The sequence below is a fragment of the Cuculus canorus genome, chromosome 2 (genome assembly GCF_017976375.1).
Source record: "Cuculus canorus isolate bCucCan1 chromosome 2, bCucCan1.pri, whole genome shotgun sequence".
NCBI lineage: Eukaryota > Metazoa > Chordata > Aves > Cuculiformes > Cuculidae > Cuculus > Cuculus canorus.
Window position 1 is genome coordinate 7,547,862 of NC_071402.1, and position 18,656 is coordinate 7,566,517.

Below are 18,656 nucleotides of genomic sequence, written 5' to 3' on the forward strand. Positions count from 1 at the left end.
CACCTATCTGTTGGGCGAAGGGACCAACACCCACCTCTCTACAACCTCCTTTCAGGTAGTTGTAGACAGTGATAAGGTCTCCGCTCAGCCTCCTCTTCTCAAGGCTAAACAACCTCAGTTCTCTCAGCTGCTCCTAAGACTTGTTCTCCAGCCCCTTCATCAGCTTTGTTGCCCTTCTCTGGACACGCTCCAGAGCCTCAACATCCTCAATGCTTTTCTTATAGCGAGGGGCCCAAAACTGAACACGGTATTCAAGGTGCAGCATCATCAATGCTGATTACAAGGGCAGAATCCCTTCCCTCGTCCTGCTGGCCACGCTGTTTCTGATACAAGCCAAGATGCTGGTGGCCTTCTTGGCCATCTGGGCACACTGCTGGCTCATGTTCACTCGAACACCTCCAGGACCTTCTCTGCCAGGCAGCTTTCGATCCACTCTTCTCCAGGCCTGTAGCGCTGCACAGTGTTGTGATCCAAGTGCAGGACTTCCTTTCCAGGTTGTCTATCTAGAAACATCAGTAAATCCTCCTCACTGTCTAAGAGGCCAATTCCAGGCTGCTGCATTGCACTCAGACCTGTGTCATCAAAAGCCTTTTATATTTTATAACTGAGAGATTTTGAATTGTCCTATTGTGCTATTCTCCATTAATCAGTATTACAGAAACTACTGAGGTCCCCCCTGTGTTATTTATAAAATAAGTAATGTTTACATCTTTATGTAATTTTTAAATCAATTATACTTAGTCTCACTCAATTTTAACAAACCTGGATAGAGCCTAATATCTTTAGGGACTGTGCAACAATAAAATAAATGTTCCAGCATAGTCTGGACCATCTTTCCACCTTTCTTCTGCACAGGGAACGCGTGGAACTTTGTAACTGCTGTATAGTGGATACCTAATGGTTATGCAATTTATATTGCCATTGTTCCTCAGCATTTCCTAGAAAAGCAATTTATTTTTATCAAGAAATGACTGGACTTAGAAATTTCTTTCTCCTTAGTCGTTTATACTTATAAATCCCTGTTTCTCCTGTTCACTTATTATCATTTTCCTCCAATTACCATCTTTGTCTTTATATATGGCAAAACAAACCATAAGAACCGTATTTTTCATCAGGATTTTTTCAAGATGCAACACTACCTTGACGTAGACCATTAAGGGCCATTGCAACATTTCATGCCCCATCAGTGATAAATTATTAGGGTGCAATCTGCAGTTATAAGTCAAAGCTATGATTTGAATCAATATCTGTGTTAAAGTGCTATTGTCACCCCCTACTAACAGCTCTATGGCTTACTGGTCACAGCTCCTGTTTCAATTCATTATTTTGGCAGCTCAAAACAGGTGTTTTTTTTCCCTGAAAGCTGTAGGACACTGCACTGAAACAGTTCTCTATATCGATTTTCAAGGAGTACCTATTATCTATTGTTTTCTGTCACTGTGTTGTCTCAACACCTGCAAAATTACTTCTAATAACAGTGCATTTGATTCTTTGAAATACAGGGGTTTGGAGATAGGTTGCTCTTTCATTTTGAAATGATGCTTTGCATGCTGCTCTTGCAAAGCTGGTAATAACGGAAATAGGCATTTTAAAATGGGTAATACTGGCTGTTTACATTGTAGTAGTGTCCAGGTCCCTTAACAAAAAAAAATAATAATAATACCCTTTGTTCAGGGTACAGGGTATGCACAAAGGAAGAACTCATATGTGCTCTGAGACAATTTTCATGTTCTATTAGCTTTCAGTTTATCTCAACTTGGTCTATTTTTAACATTAGTTCTGATTTATTATTAATATAATTAATACTAGGAAAGTAAGTCCTAAAACAGTCTATTAGAAATAAAATATTTTTGAGAGAACTAGGAATTAATGTTGACAGGGTTTAAAGCTGAGACATTATCCGCACCTTTCAGGAAAATCAGACAATTGACTATAATTTGACTTCCTCCTCCCTCAAAATATTAAAAATCAAACTAGTAAAAATATGTAAAAGGACTTTTTGTCTGCAAGCTTCTAAGAGTGTGGGGTTTTCAGAAGCTGAAAGGATATTCACCAGTCTATGATGAGTTGTTAAAAAGAGGTGTCATTTTTCATATAGGTTCTTTCAGAATGAAAGCCAGTCTCTCTTTTGTCACTTAAATGCAAACCAGCAGCAGTAGCAGTTTAAATTGGCATTATTAACATTTATTTCCAAATCTGGATGCTAAATGAGCTTTGGTTTTGCTTCTACCTCTCTGTATTTCTAGTAACAGCTTGGATGACGGCAAAATAATTGGAATCAAAGGTGATAAGAAAATGAAAAGTAAAGAGAAATCAAGTGCTTATGCCACTCAATCAGCAACTATATATGTTAGGGACAAATATAAATCTTCTCTTCCTAGAGGTGATAGTTTGACACATCCCATAATATATATTTCATATTTCAAAGGCTGTATAATATAAATTGACTTTTACATTCAAAACACAAAATGGCTGTTGCTACTTTTTCAGCTTGTTCTTCCTTGAAGTTGCGTAAGGAATTCCAATAAGCATCATATTTTAAAAAGACCTGAGTCTGGAGCGACAGGAATGCCACAGTATTTTAGGGTCTGAGTTGTGTACTCAGTTGGAGGGGCTCTTTTCACTCTATGTAAACTTTCCCTTAGAATGGGTTTCTGGAAGAGGAGACAGTGATACAAGCACTAGTATAACATATGCTACTACAAGAATAAACACTAAAAATATTCCTGAGGTAAAGACAACCAAAAGAAAGACTGTTTTGGGGGTCTTTAGATTAATGACTTATCAACCTGCACCAATGCGATGAGATGCAGACCTACTGCTGTAGCATTGGAAGATCTGGGATTTTGACCTGGTAGATGGTAAAAATAGTGAAGTTAACATGCTGTTCATTTTGTTTGAATTGAGAAGGCCTACAGGTATAGTTTGCTATGTGGCACACAAATTCAGGCCATTCAAAGAAGAATCTTTCACAAAAAGACTGTTACCTCATCCTTTATAATATCATCATTGAGAAAACAGATAGGACAGTTGCAGCCTACGCAGACTATGAGAAACATCTGCATCTGCCTACTTTGCTGATTAATCCCTCCAAGAAGTCTGCCATCATAGATACTACACTAATCAGTCCCATAAAGATCTCTCAATAAGTTTTGCAAGGATTGGTGGCTAGATTTATCCTCTAACCCTTTGAAGCCTTTCCTGGAAAATGTCTGTGGAGCTGTTATCAATGACCTGGATGAAGGCATTGAGTACACTCTTCACAAGTTTGCGGATGACACTAAGCTGGGTGGAAGCGTGGATCTGATGGAGGGTAGGGAGGGTCTGCAAAGGAATTTGAACAGGCTGAACTGCTGGGCCAAGGCCAATGGCATGAGGTTTAACAAGGCCAAATGCCGGGTTCTGCACTTGGGGCACAACAACCCTATGCAGTGCTACAGACTGGGAGAAGTCTGGCTAGAAAGCTGCCTGGAGGAGAAGGACCTGGAGGTGTTGGTTGACAGCCGACTGAACATGAGCCAGCAGTGTGCCCAGGTGGCCAAGAAGGCCAATGGCATCTTGGCTTGTATCAGAAACATATGATATGTATCAGACGAAGGAACTAGAAAGAAAACATGCATGTTCCAGGTTAAAAATATGGTAGTTTTTATCACTATTAAAGCTATACAATTTATTTTTTCTAAAACATTTGAATGCAAGGAACATTTTCCATAGTATAATTCACATAGGCAAAAAAATTTGCTGGAATTTTTATGGTTCAGAGATTCTGTGGTGGCTTCTGAGGAGAAAGATGGAAGAGTCTTCTATTTGTTTCAATTGCATTGATGTTCATAGGTTTGAATGCTTGAACTGCATAATGTGAATCAAAGACAAAACCTTGTTTCTCTCATGTACTACATGAATAACTTAAGCATTAAATCACTCTTTTTTTTCTTTCTATGAAAATTCTGAAAATACATCAGATGAAAGATAAAAGAAAACATGATTTTTATGTCCTTAACATCATCAACACAATTATTTATCATATTCAAAAACCTCCCATCAGTGCAATAATTAAGATTATGTATTAAAAAGGTAAATATTTTTCATTTATTCTATATATGATCCAGAAAGTGCACTTCTTTCACAAACATGATTTGACAGACGTTTAAGAGAAATTAAAAAAACAGTTTGCAGAGGAGTTTCAATATGAAGCGGATTCATATAAATGAAATACTTGTTTCACGTGTTTCTGCTTGCATGTAAGACATAATTTACTTGAGATAGGCATCTATAAATATCATTGCAGCAGTTTTATTTCTTCTTGGGTTTCTTCTCATTTTGCTTATCACATGTATTTAAAGTTCAAAATGTGCTTGAGTATGTCATTGAATTGGAGACTGATTACAGCGTAGGGTCTCTCATGAAGTTTGGGTTTGATCAGTGCAAAGTTTCTATTAAATATAGGGAGTCAATGCATTTGATGAACAATGGTTAGCCTACAAGTCTGACCATCTATGTCTTTCTCCAAATATTTCTGATGTAAAATATCTGATCAGAAATGCATACCCTTTCTTACATCAGGCCAAAATTTAATAGTGAGGCTCAATTCTCATCAAATGGCTTTCCCAAATCCCAGGAAGTGTAGTTTTCAGATTTGATCAGTGATTCCAAGTAGCTGAATGTTTTGGGTACTTTACATACAGGAAACTAAGAAGCCCTTCCCAAATTTAAAGAATATTTTGAGGATGCACCTTACAAAAGCTCAGATGCTTTCTGTAGAAGTTATTGACCCCAAACATCTGAATATATTTTGGATGGAACACTTTGGCATGTACATCACAGTTTTTGGTAATGTAGTGTAAGTAGTTCATGGAACTAAGAAGGTCCAAATTTGCCATAAAAGACGTCATTACATGTGTCTTCCTATCACATGTGAAGGGCATCTCAGTGGGAGCAAGATTTGCTGAAAATCCCACAGGGAAATTCAAGCGTTCACTTCTGCTGTCAAAGGTGTTTGAAAATGTTACTCTTGATGGCAGCAGATCTACATATCTTATTCTAAAAGAAGGGAAAATAAAAAAATAATTAAAAAAAAACCCTAACCCAAAAAACTGTCTTCAATTACGTAAGCTCTTCTGGAAGGAAATACTTTTTCTGATCAGTAAGGAAAGAGCATAGGTAGTTCCTGGATAATATTATTCAAGACTCCTGCGTTAGAGGTACCTTGCAGGACATTCAGCAGATGACAGTCCCTGAACAACCTTTTGTTGTGACTTCTGCTGTTGTTATATCAAGCCTCTGCAATCTCTGCCAGTTCAATCTTCTTGAAATAAAACTATTGTTATAGTCGTTCGTAAAGGCTTCGTTTGTAGTAGCACGGTGTTGACTGAACTTTGCTAAAAGACTTAGTTCCTCTGTTGTTGGTACTCCTGCTATAATGTCTTTCAGTTTTCACTTCTGAGGCTCTAGAGAATAGCTGGCAGTTTGAATATTCATCTTCTGATCCAGTCTAATGAAAAGATATGGAATATTTTAGTTTCATCCCTATTTTGATTCACAGTGTCAGTTTGTAATAAATTCTTCAGCGTGTTAACATCGTGTCTTGAAATTATATTACAATTAATAGCTCTGTAGATTAAATAAAGTAGTTTTGACAATGTTATCCGTGTCCAATGTAAATGATATTTACCTCCAAGAACATTCATTGTCTCTGGTACATGCATGATGTTGACTGAAAAAAAACCCAAAACAAACGATCATGTAAAAGCTTAAAAGTCCATTCTGAATGAGAAAGTACACTGGCAAGTTTAAGAATGACACATCAATTTTAGTAGCCAGTAGCATCCAGAAGGACAATTTACCTAACCTGAAAGATAAAGTATCCATTTTTAGTGGGGTTAGCTGAAGGTTGTTTAGGCTTACTTCTTCATAACTTTATATTTTCACTACAGACACCTCCACTAAATCCGATGAATCACACATTTTGTTAATTCTCTGGCCTCTCTTTAATAATTGTTGACCCTTCTGATTTGGATTGCAATTTGTGTCATTATACAGGATCTTCTGTGAACCGTTCCCAAAGCACAGACACAAGCCTTAAAAGTCATGTGCGTGATTGAGTAGATACAGTTTAATAAAGAAAAATATGGTTTGGTGTGCGGAAAAAAACCTGACACTACCATGATTGAACAGAGGAATCCCAGCCTTAGAAGTGCCCATTTTTTTTCACTGTCAAGAAACTCACCGGAGGGACACTAAATCAGATGTTGACCCTTGTTGCAGATATGTTAAAATACAATTCAGTTTTATGAATGCAGATATTTGGTACAATCTCAGAACCACAAATCACATATTCAGCATATGTCTTGCTCTGCAAAAGGCCTTATGTTTCTTGTAGGTTTGAAATAGCTACCAGTGCCATGAAGATGGATTTGATAATCCAAGGCATCTCGAGCAGCACTAGATACTTATCTTCACATCACTCAATTATAACCCTGAATCCATTCCAAATTGTTTTAGTGTGTTTTTGGCAATGATTTGCAAAGCAAAAAACTTTCCAATTTACCTTCACATTCTTAAACACTCCAATATGAAAAGTTAGGGAAGCGTGCATCTTAGCCTTCTTTCATTAAAAATTTACCATCTGGATATGTTAGCTATCTTTTTGTTGCTGCTAGGTATTTTGCCTAAAAGGATAGTCAGAAAATATCATCTACTGCAGTTCATTATCTTTATCCTTTAGTTTAATTAAATGAGGAAGAGAATTTTCAGCTAAGAACTTTAACCTTTGCAAAACACTTTATCTTATTTATTTTTTAAATAAAATTTCAGCTTTATCCTTTTTAGAAGACATTTAATTGCCCAATTGCCCTTTCATAACAAAGAGAAATAGCATATAAATATTATATATTCAAACTAGGAATATCTGCTTAATCAAAAGTAGTTATTCTGTGTGCTAGGCTTTAAACGTGGTGATGACAAGAGCAAATGATTAGTTAATTATGACAGAAAAATTAGATCTAAACTCTAATGATTTGTGAGAGTGTGAGGCTTGTTAATTCTTGGCCTGTGTCATTAACATGCCTAGAGCTGAAGCTGAGCTACTTTTGTATAATATCATAGCTCTTTCCCCACTATTTTCTGCTTATTCTTTTTTTATTTAATTAAAATATTGATTCCTAGTACACACATTCACAAAAGATGACCTAGAAATTGATTGGCCCCACTGCAGGTCTCTAAGCATCTTTGTAACAGCAACCTTGCCTCAAAATCTTGCAGCCTCCACAAAGAGGGAACCAAAGCTCAGATAAATTAAAATATCCATAAGGTTAGTCAAAGTGCAGTTAGAGAGCTCCCAAATTAACTCGCTGCCCTTTAATTTAGATTAAATTTCTAAAAGTTTTCCTCTCCCACTTTAGAGCAGATAGAAGTTGCCTGAATTATTTAGGCTTTTATTGTAAAAGAATATTTCTTTTTTAGTGTAAGCTGCACAGCTGGCTAAGCATAAGCCATTAAGATGTTTAGAATTCATGTTCATCCAAGACAGAACTTACCCTAAAATATAGACCATTGTGAAAGAGCAGCCTCTTCAGATCCAGGAAACAGATCTTGTAAAACATTTGTCTGACAGCAGAATTTCTGCTCTACTTGCCTGTTGGGAATTTCTGGGGAGGGTGAAATACCAAGAGCGAAAAATAATCAGAGACCCTTATTCTGTGGATCAGAGATAATGCACTGAGGTTAAATCTCCCACACACCTAATTGTGAGATGGTGACAGGAGGTGGAAAGTGAAGTGAGTTAAGCGACAAGACAAAATTTAAACTCAGCCACGATAGCTAAATTAGAGAAATTAATCAAGACTTCAGTGATTATCAACAATACCATGCTCATTTTGACTCACATCAGCCTTTTAAACATACTAGGACTGTTTCTGTGTTTAACTGCAACAGAGAGATATACACAATTTTAAGTTGTGAAATCTGGCCAGAAAGTTTTTAAGATTATTCTAAAATCAACATAATAATAATAATAATGAAAAAAAGACTACAGCCCTGAAAATTAATTCCAGAGTAAGAAGAGAACAAAAGCCAAACCAAAAAGTAAAATAAAAGTACCTTCTTAAACTCTTCTTTCTGGAAATATGTATTTTAATCCAACCAGGGTATGGTATCTCTGCCGCTTTAGCCTGCAATAGGATCAGACTAGCTGCATTGTTCAGAGCAGAAATATGAACTGTATACTTTCTAAAAATAGTCTTTTACCCAGTATTTCATGGAAGCAAGCTGCTCTACATCACAGCAGTATTCCTGACATGTTGCTGTGTTCAGCTATTCCCAAACACATCCATCTCTCACCTCTGTCTTCTCTGTCTAATAGATGTGATAGACTGAATTGCAGATTTATTAGAAGATCATCCTAGATCTCTGTTTTGATAGGGTTTTGCCTTTGAGTTTTCTAGTATTATCTAAAAGGTCCTAGTACTGGACTCATATAGATATATGTAGGTATGTATGGGTACATGCATCTGCAAACACACGTATCAACACGATAAAACAGAAACTAAGTACAAAGCAAATATCCACCAATAACTTTATGTATAGAAGTGTATACATGTATTTTTTATACAAACCTATTCATATAGTCATGCATATGTAAACATATAAATATACAAATATAAATAGATGGGCCCTGTGTTTTGATCCATCTGTCTGCAAAACAATAAAGAATGTAAGAAATGGTAGATTTTAAGATCTATGTAAACTAAAATCTAGGTCTTACAAAACATTTAAAAAGGCTTTTAGATTATGTCTAACAAATAGACGGGAGACCTTATTACTCTCTACAACTACCTGAAAGGAGGTTGTGGAGAGGAGGGAGCTGGCCTCTTCTCCCAAGTGACAGGGGACAGGACAAGAGGGAATGGCCTGAAGCTCCGTCAGGGGAGGTTCAGGTTGGATATCAGAAAAAAATTCTTCACAGTAAGAGTCATTGGGTACTGGAACAGGCTGCCCAGGGAGGTGGTCGAGTCGCCTTCCCTGGAGGTGTTTAAGGAACGGGTGGATGAAGTACTTAGGGACATGGTTTAGGGAGTGTTAGGAACGGTTGGACTCGATGATCCAATGGGTCCTTTCCAACCTTGTGTGATTCTGTGATTCTGTGATTCTGTGAAATGTTTATTAGCAATAATTTCCCTGCTCTTTGGTTTTGCCTTATTAAAGTGTCTGTCTGGTACTATTGATAGCCATTGGTGCTTAAATCACAAGGGAAAGAAGAGAATAAAATATCAACATGTTTGTTCACCTCTTAGCTTTTTACTGATATTATTTTTGTCATTTCACATTGTGTAAATCTAACCAATTAAGCACACTGACCATTCCATCAATGATCCCATTCAGTGACAGGCAATTCAAAATAAAAAAAAAACAAATCAGCAAAAGAATAAATTCATTTTGATATATTTGTTCACTTTGCTCCCATTTCATTCAGGAACTCTGTTAACCCTTCTCTGTTTCAAGATCTCTAATGCTCTTGAACACCCTGGTGAATCTTTGTTGTGACCATTTGTGGTAGGTTATCTTCATTAAATCATTTTATAAATGTCTACACAGAGACAGCATGTATCCATTTTCCAGTTTGAGACAGAATTGCATTACCCATGCCTGCTGGACCACCTTTACTCTTGCTGTTACCCATCAGCTGCACTTCTGCCATTTGGCTGATTTTCTTCACAAGTCTCCCATTTCAATTAATGAAATTACTGAATTGTGTGATATTCTATAGCTTAACACAAGCTTTCGATTGTGTAGTATTGGGCATAATATTAGCATCATACCTCTCTGATACACACAGAGATGAGTGCTTCTACCACGCTAAAAAGCATAATTAATATCTGCTATGATTTCCATCAGATTACAGGATACAAAAAGGAGTTCAAAAGTTATGCCAGCTTCTTCTAACCTGAAATAAATTAAATAATATTTCTGAAAGCCAGTATTAACCTATTAGATGAAGAATTTATCCTAATGATTGAGCAATTGTACAGAAGGGAGCATCTACGGCAAAGCATTATTACTACTAATACTACAGAGGACCTCAGTACCTCCAGTCAAGGACCGAGACATTGCTGTGTCAAGCATTGTACATCCACACAACACAGACCTCAGCAAAGTGGATGGAGGACATGATAAAGCCTTTTTTTTTTTTTTTCTTCCCAGCAAATCACCAGTTTTTCTAAACCAAGCAATCATGCTGCTTAAATATACACAGAGTGTAGAAATGCTTCAGTTACTCAGAATCACCTGGTAAAACATTTTAAAATATGAGTATATATCTGAAAGTTTAACTTTTCATCTTGATTTTGGAAGAAATTGTTTTGAAATCACAAACCCAGGGTAAGAAAACTAGTTAGTATGCACCTTTATAAATAAGACCCTGCTGAGAACATTTCACGTTTGTTCCCTACAATTTTTCTTTTTTGTGGTTGTTAATATTTGTAGTCAAGGACTTAGCCTGGTTTCTGTGAGATAGTTATACCGGAAAATTGTTAATACCTTTCTATTTCTGCAGATAATATATTTTTTGTATGTACTTCTTAAAATTATGTGTGTATATTTATGCAGATTCTAATATTCTGACACAGCCTTAACTCCTTTGGTTACATATATATGTGAGAAGAAAAGCTTAAGCAAAGATTACAGAAAGTCACATTTCTGTAGGAGTGCAATTACAGTAGAACTCTGGCAGCATGTGTTATTAAAATATATAAACTAATGATTTTATAAAATAATTTATTTATCTTATTTATAATTCCTGAGTTTGTACACCTTGCTTAGATTTTTTAAAACTTTTCTGAAGATTCAATTACATGCAGTTAAATAATATTGGATGCACCAAGGAATTAGATTAAAATTTGATAAATACTAGCTAATCATGACAATGTAAGAAATTTGTCTTTTTATAAAAAGTCTAGACAAAAGAAATTATTAGATCTCCTTGAAGTTATTTTGATAAAGTAATAATATCAATAATTTATTGCATTTATTTTTTCTTAAAATTTAATCTTCATCATCCTGATTTTTATCTTCAGATTTGCTATTATAATTAACCCTCCTTTATTAAAAGGAATTTCAAATGCTTCTGATTGTTTAGGTTGTCATTGTCACAATTAACCGTATGATCATACTCATGGGTTTAAAACACAATAGATCTGTAGTCAGTCTAAACTGACTTAGCATGATGAACTTCACTTTGATATGATGTGCATTCAGCTGTCATGAGTCATATCACCTCATCGTTTGACATCACTCATTCTCAGTAAAATGAATTATATCACTTACAAAACCACAGGTAAAACTCAAATTATGGAAGAGATCATGCTGAAAGTAACAGGAAATTATTGGAAAATGACACTATGCCATTGATACGTCAATAAAAACAAGTTTCTACAGTCAAATATAAAATCCTTCATAATTTAATGCTCTCATTTGTAGATAAATTTGGTCTGTCTGCTTCTGTCATTAAAGATCTTATTTGTCTTAAGAGTGTCCCTGGGTTTGATTTTTCAATCAAGCTACAGTTCAGTGTGAGTATCTGTTCTATCTAAATGTCATCAGCACCTGCCATAAGTCATATTATTCTGCATCTCCTAATTTGTTGGGCAGCATAACAGTGATATAAATACAGTCATCCAACACAAGACTGCATTTCAAGCATTTATTGGTTCAGTACACATAGAGGCCATGATCTTTAACAAAACACAGAAAAAAACCCAGATGATTTAGGTACTGAAACCAAAATAATAGACAAGAGCTTTGAGAAAATATTGACAATCACAAATCACCTTTTTTCTCATAGCTATCATATGAATCACATTGAGATGTAAAAAAGTTTTTCAAAAGATCTACTTAGTGTTTTTTCCCACTCTATTCATCACTTGTTCCCTCTCTACTCAGTGCGTGTCAGGACGTACCTGGAACACTTTCAGTTTTCGTTCCTTCTATACACAAAAGATGTGTAGAGGCTGGAGAAGGCCCAGAGAAGGGCCACTAAGGTGATATAGGAAACCTACCATAGGAAGTAAGGCCGAGACAACTTGGTTCAGCTTTGAGAGGAGAAGGCTTAGTGGAGACCTTATTGCCATGTACCAGTCCATAAAGGGTGTCTACCAAGAGGATGGAGACTCTTTTTATGAGGAGTTACAGGGAAAAGAGAGGTGCTAATGGGTATCGGTTGCTCCTGGGGAGATACCATTGGAATAATCTCCCCAGGGAAATGATAGATTCCTCCACACTGGACACTTTTAAGGCTCAGCCTGACAGGGTGCTGGGCCAGATCATTTAAACTATAGATCACCTAAAATGGTTAGACCAGATGATGCTAGAGGTCCATTCCAACCTGGTATTCTGTGATTCTATGATCTGTAATCTTCTTGTCATAAAGCTGTTTAATTCTATAGCTGGAAAGGCTTTGAAGATATTTTAAGCCCATCTCTTTATTTAAGGGCAAAATTATATCTACGTAATTTGTGACAGTTAGTAAATGCACCTTCAGTTATGGAGACTCTATGGCATGCAGTCCAACCAATTTCCCTGCTATGTTATCCTGATCCCATTATTTCTTATTCCAGGAATTATGCCTATGGTGGAAAAACTATTATCCCTGTTCAGACGATTCTGTGTATCTGAGGATTGTTTTCATATATTTTATAAATCATCATTCATTTTGTAAGTTCAGTTTCCACAGCTTTCGTCAATGGCTTTGTTTTCAACTTCAATTATTCTTCATTATATCCTCAGTTCTTTCTGCAATGGACCCACATCTTTCTTGAAATGTGAGTCCAAAACTAGACATAGTATTCCAGTTGATTTTTTTCTTTACACTGGAGAGAGGAAGACTAATTTATCAGTGAGTTTGAGTTTCAGATTTGACAGCAGGTGCCTTTAACCTGTCATAAATCATTCATACTGACAGTACAAGCTAGGTGTCTGTAGTTAATAATGGAAGCATAAAAATCCAGTGATCGTGAAGACAGAGCTAGGCATCTAAATTAGATGTTTTAATCTGCAGCTTTATGACCACAACATGAGCAGTGTGTAATCATATTTATTTGCTGTTCCATAACATTTGTCCTTCTTTTAGCAAGAGTATGACATTGTCCTTTGTTTTCACCCTTGCTTCACTGTAATCCTTAGACCATTTCCTATGCTACATGCTCCACAGTAATTTATTTTCTATGGTAGAGCTGTGCAGCTACTAGGTCTTGTTGCTGCACTTAATTCTATAAATAACATTCTTTTTTTTCCAGGCCATTACTCTAGTTTATCAAGATCATTTTGAGTTATAATCCTATCATCCAACACATTAACAATGCCTTTCAGATTTGTGCCAGCTGCAAATTTAACAAGCATGCCCTATTTCAATGAGGTTATTAATGAAATAATCAAATACTAGCAAATCCAGAAAAAAAAACCCTAATGGGTCATCACTGAGAAAATTCTGGTAACAAATCATTAATAAAAACTCTTTGGATATGGATATCTAAATTCTACCTTAATCCCAAAAGCCATTATAGGAAGACAATATATATTTTTCAAGGAACGTCTTCCACTGCTCTAAGTACTTCGCAAGCACCTACATGGAAGTACCTTGGTTAGAAATGGGTGATGACCGTCTCCAGGTTTATTTCCGCTGATCATAGTAGGGTGACTAAGTCATGTTTCTTTTACATCAATTAGCGTGACTCGTTGCTGACTGCACACTATCTGGCGTCTCCATGGGAGGATGGATAATGCCCTTACTTGGCTTAGCAAGGAGGGCTCCCTGGGGTCCTTCAGCATCTTGAGAGTTAGGCCCATAGGTTCCAAAAAAATTTGTTATTATCATTGTTGTTATTATTATTATTATCATCATCATCATCATTAACAATTAAAAAAATAACAATAATAACAATAATAACAATAAGCAGTAAAAACAGTAATAGTAGTAGTAGTAGTAGTAGAAGTAGTAAATACTAATTTTAGTGTTTTAAGAACAGAAGTATTATGCAGAACTGGGATGTCACTGCTGATATTACTTGCTTTCTTTCAGAAAATAAGATGTACTCTATGGGTCTATCCCAGAAGAAAATTGTAGAGCCAATTCTTTACTAAAGCTAGTTTATGCTTTCTTATATGACAGCTTTAAGTGGTTGCTGAAACAATAAATGAAATGTAATGGGGAAATAAGTGACAGGTTTAACTAGTCTGTCTAGTCGTCTTCTGTTCAGAGCAAACAACTCTGTTGACTAAGTAGTCGGTATAACGCTGACTGTCATCTCACAGAACAAAAAACTAAGCAAAATAAAACAAAAAAAACCCAAAAATCCATAACCAAACTTAATTAAAAGAAAAATCACCTTTTTGAGTAAAAATCATAGGATTATATCTAAGAAGATGTTGTTTTCTTTTAGCTCTGCAGCTAACAGTGATAAAAATATGGTATCATTTGGGAAAATATTTTTTTAACTTGGAAAACTGTATCCATGGGTTAGCTGCAATCCTTACTGATATGACAGGGTCTGAACTAGGAACTTGAAGAAGTGAAAGCTTGTTTAGTGATACTGAGAGCTGTTTTATTTTACAAAAATGACCTGTAAATTCTGGCTAATGTTATGAAAAAAAAAGCTGAATTCTTGACAAAATACAAAATGACACTGCTAATATTGATAAGGCATTTCTAGAATTCACACATGACAGCAGAGTGAGTTAAAATATGAAGTCAAAAGCTAAGCTCCCAGCTGATCTGAAATTCTAAGTCTTCACTTGCAGGGATGATTTAACATGGCATAATACAGGTATTTTCCCATTTCTTTCTCATTCCAGGTCTAACATAGGAGTTCAGTGCCCCTTTATCTTGGCTGCTTGTAAAGCAGCTGTTGAAGCAGTTACTACAGCTTCTAGCAACAAAATAATCTGGTACAAAGTGGATAAGCAGCTATTCTCCAAGCATTTAAGACATCTCTACAGTGACATGGAAAAGAATCTTTCCAAGTGTGAATATTTCGTCTCTCTCTAGTCATTACTAAAAGCTCAAAAGAGTCATGCTTGGAGTAGATTGAGCAAAGAGTTCAGTAGATTTTACAAATAACCATAAAAAACCCCACATCATCATTGTTTATCCACATTTTAGAAGGGTCTTCAGGCCCCAGTGGCAGAAGTGTTATTTTATGGACAAGAAATTAAACTCTACTTCTACCATGTAATAAAGAATAGGTATAGACAATCTGATTAATTGCTGGGCTTACAGCCTCAGTAGCTACAGACAGATGTATTGTGCGTGTGTGTATACAAATATATTTATACAATACAAAATTCTGAACAAATTTCAGAATTCATTCCTAATACCAATTTATTTGATTCAGAGCAACTTTTACCAACATGACTGATGAAAATTGAATTAGCTTAAGACACCTAACTTATGCCCCAACAAAATCCAAAGAATTTAAGCTCAGTATTCCCCGATATTACATTTCATATCACAAATTTGATGTATTTTACACTGCATCATGAAATCACAATTTACATTACAATGAGATGAGATCCAAACATGCATACAGCTCCCTTTAACTAACTATCCCCATTGTTATCTCTATATCTATATTCAGCTTATTAAGGCTATGATGTTACTAAGGTGCATGTAAAACTTTGTTGAATAGTGTTAGTAAAAAAATTTCTTGTGTAAAAGCCACAATTTTCAAAAGAGTTCTTTTAAATTTTCAGTACCCTTTGTGTTTTTTCCCCAGGTATGGCTTTCATGCTTGAATGAAGAATTCCATTAAACCTACAGTCACCTACCTGACTGATCAGCTACCTCAAGGAATAACAAGAGTTGATATAGATCTACTAGAGAAGTTAAATGACAGAAAAATCAAAGTTACAGTGACTCCCTAGGCTACGTGATTTGAGAGGCCAAAGCTCCTCGGTTGTAATTGCTAATAATTAATTTAATGTTAGTTTTAGACTTTGTACACCTTTTTGCTGTCCAAGACTTGTTTCCAAGAGCTAATAGGTAACAAAATAAACCTTTGAATACAGCTGACAGGGGCAAAAAGCAAAAACACAGAGTTAATATTATTATAGCTCTGCTTGCAAACATAATGTTAATTCATTAGCAGCATTGCTTTTGAAACACTATTTTGGAATAAATAATTTTCTGTGGGAGAATAATATCCATGTAATACACATCTGAGAAACTGTTCATTATGCTTACCCTGAAAATGAAGGGTATATTCTAGTATGCCATTCAAACTAATTTTGAAAGTTTCAAATGGTTGACTTACCAAAACCCCCTTGGTGATTTTTTTGCCCAAGCTGAAGAGTTGTAAAAGTCAGAATATGGATATTTAAGTTATTTTGTTATCCATTTATGTCTTTTGTTAACTATTAAAGCTTACGCATCTTCATACACAAGGAAGGATTTTAATGTCAGACAGATTCAAGTTAGGAAAAGGAAAAAAAAAAAAAGCAACATCCTTCTTGCGGTGAGGGGCCCAGAACTGAACTCAAGGTGTTTAATATATGCCTGTAAATGTTTTCACTGCCTCCATTGTGGTGCTCTGCACTCTAGTAGAGACCAGATTAAATTAGTTCATTCTCTTTTCTGAATCTCAGACCTATGATACCCGATTCCTAACAGAGATCACTATGGAGTGGTCTTTGAAAGCTTGACCCTGTCAAACACCATTGTGAAGTGCTGAGAGCTTTACTGAGAAGAAAACCCATACTGAACAGGGCTTGGGAAAAGAGAATTTGTGGAAAGGCAATTTAGAACAAAAATATGACCTATAGAAGTGATAAATCTCAAAATGCTACAGTTGTTGGTTTGTCTGAGGGTTGTTTTTTTTTTTTCATTTTAAGAGGCTTTATCAGTGCTTCCATTCCCTCATGTACCATTTGATGATGAGGGCTGCATTTTTGATGTCAAAGTCATTGTTTTCCTTAAAATAAGTACAATTATTTGCACAGTGATTTCCTGTACTACACCCTGAGCCAGGAGATGCTGGAAATCAGAAATATCAAGCAACCACATATAACGATAATCAGTGAGAAGGAAAAACAGTTACTGTAGCTAGGACACAAGTTTGTACTCCATGCAGACGGGGTGTAGAAGTACCTTGCTAAATGCAAAACCCTGAGAATAGCACCAGGCTTGTGGTAATACAAGGAGCATAGTCACCACTGCCTAGAGGTGAATTTATTTTATGAAAGAAGTAGAGGTCAGCTAAAAGGAAAAATAAAAAGGAAAGATTAGTCTATAAAGGGTAATAAAGATGAAACAGTAATAAGATATCAAAGCTTTTTATGTCTGGCTGGCTCTGTCATTGAGGTCAGGAATACAACCCTGCACCATTCTTAGAATTACTTTAATTAGCTACTTCTTTTCACTAATCTATGCACTTTTGTTCAATCTAAATACAGCTGAGGGAGCACTGTTGTCATTGTCATTGTTATTAGACCAATAAGAACATAAAACATTACTGAGTTACAAGTTTCAAAACCTTTATGTTAATTATGTGAAATACAGCTTACAATGCTGCAGACTGAAGCACTTCTGCTATTTTCACTCTAAACCTTCACTTCACTTCACTTCACTTCACTTCACTTCACTTCCAGATACTAAGGCAATAGTAGATAAAACTAATAATAAATAAATATTAAATAAATAAAACTAATAATAAATATAATTTTTTATAATTTAATATAATAATTTAAATATTTAAATAATATAATTTTTAAAATTTAAACTGATTTTTAAGTAACATCTGTCTCCATCTGTCCTAGTGTAGCTCTTATACTAAAACCCTAATGAACTCTTCTAGACACAAGTTTTGAATAAAAGATCACTACATAAACCATAGATTAAGTTTTAAATAAAATTTAACTCACAATAGGGAAAGGCTAAGAATGTAATGCCCATTCTTATTCATTCTTATAAACACTGTTGTACTTAATTTTAAGAATAAGAGTAAATTCAGTAACTTCTTGTATGCACATTATATATATAGGAAGTAAGTAAGAAACTAGTACAAAGTAACACAAGGTTTGGTAAACAAAGGAATGAAGAATAACAGAAATTCAGAATGGCCTCTTGTTTCTCAACATCCTTTCAGGACAAGAAAATCCATTGGGGAAATTCCACCTGCTAACCCGCTGCAAGCACAGAAACTGAAAGGAAGAAAAACTGTGGAGGCTTCATTCCTAAAATTCAATGAACTTGGCTAAGCTGAAAGGAAGCTTTCACTGCTCCCTCTATTCATTTCCTGACTCTCTTTCTTCTTTTGTCATTATCGTTTTCTGTACACACCAGAAAACACACTTTCAACAAGAAGTCTTTTTCTCAAATAGTAAATAATGCCAAAACTGTCACTTTTACATCTCTGTACCTTCCCAGTTTACCTGACAAAAACAATATGCACTTCTAGGTCTGAGTACACTGGCGTGTACTCATGATTACAAACATCTATTCAGCTATCTCACTAGACTGCTCTGGAAGGACTGTAACAGCACCTCACTGGTATAATAACTCATTCTTAAGTGTTAGTTGAAAACTAATTTACACGCACAGTCTTTAATTTTGTTTTTCCAGGCAATATAAATAGCGGGCCATCTGATCTATTTATATTTCTATGACATTATAA

The 18,656-nt window shown here is 35.5% G+C and overlaps 1 long non-coding RNA gene across 1 annotated transcript; it reads right to left on the reverse strand.

Moving 5' to 3' along the window:
* Positions 1-3,710: 3,710 nt before the first annotated feature.
* LOC128851324 (uncharacterized) lies at positions 3,711-15,920 on the reverse strand. Its single transcript, XR_008448667.1, has 4 exons — positions 15,814-15,920; positions 8,098-8,168; positions 7,536-7,646; positions 3,711-5,491 (listed from the first exon to the last, which is right to left on the reverse strand). It is a non-coding gene; the product is annotated as an uncharacterized LOC128851324 (long non-coding RNA).
* Positions 15,921-18,656: the final 2,736 nt, after the last annotated feature.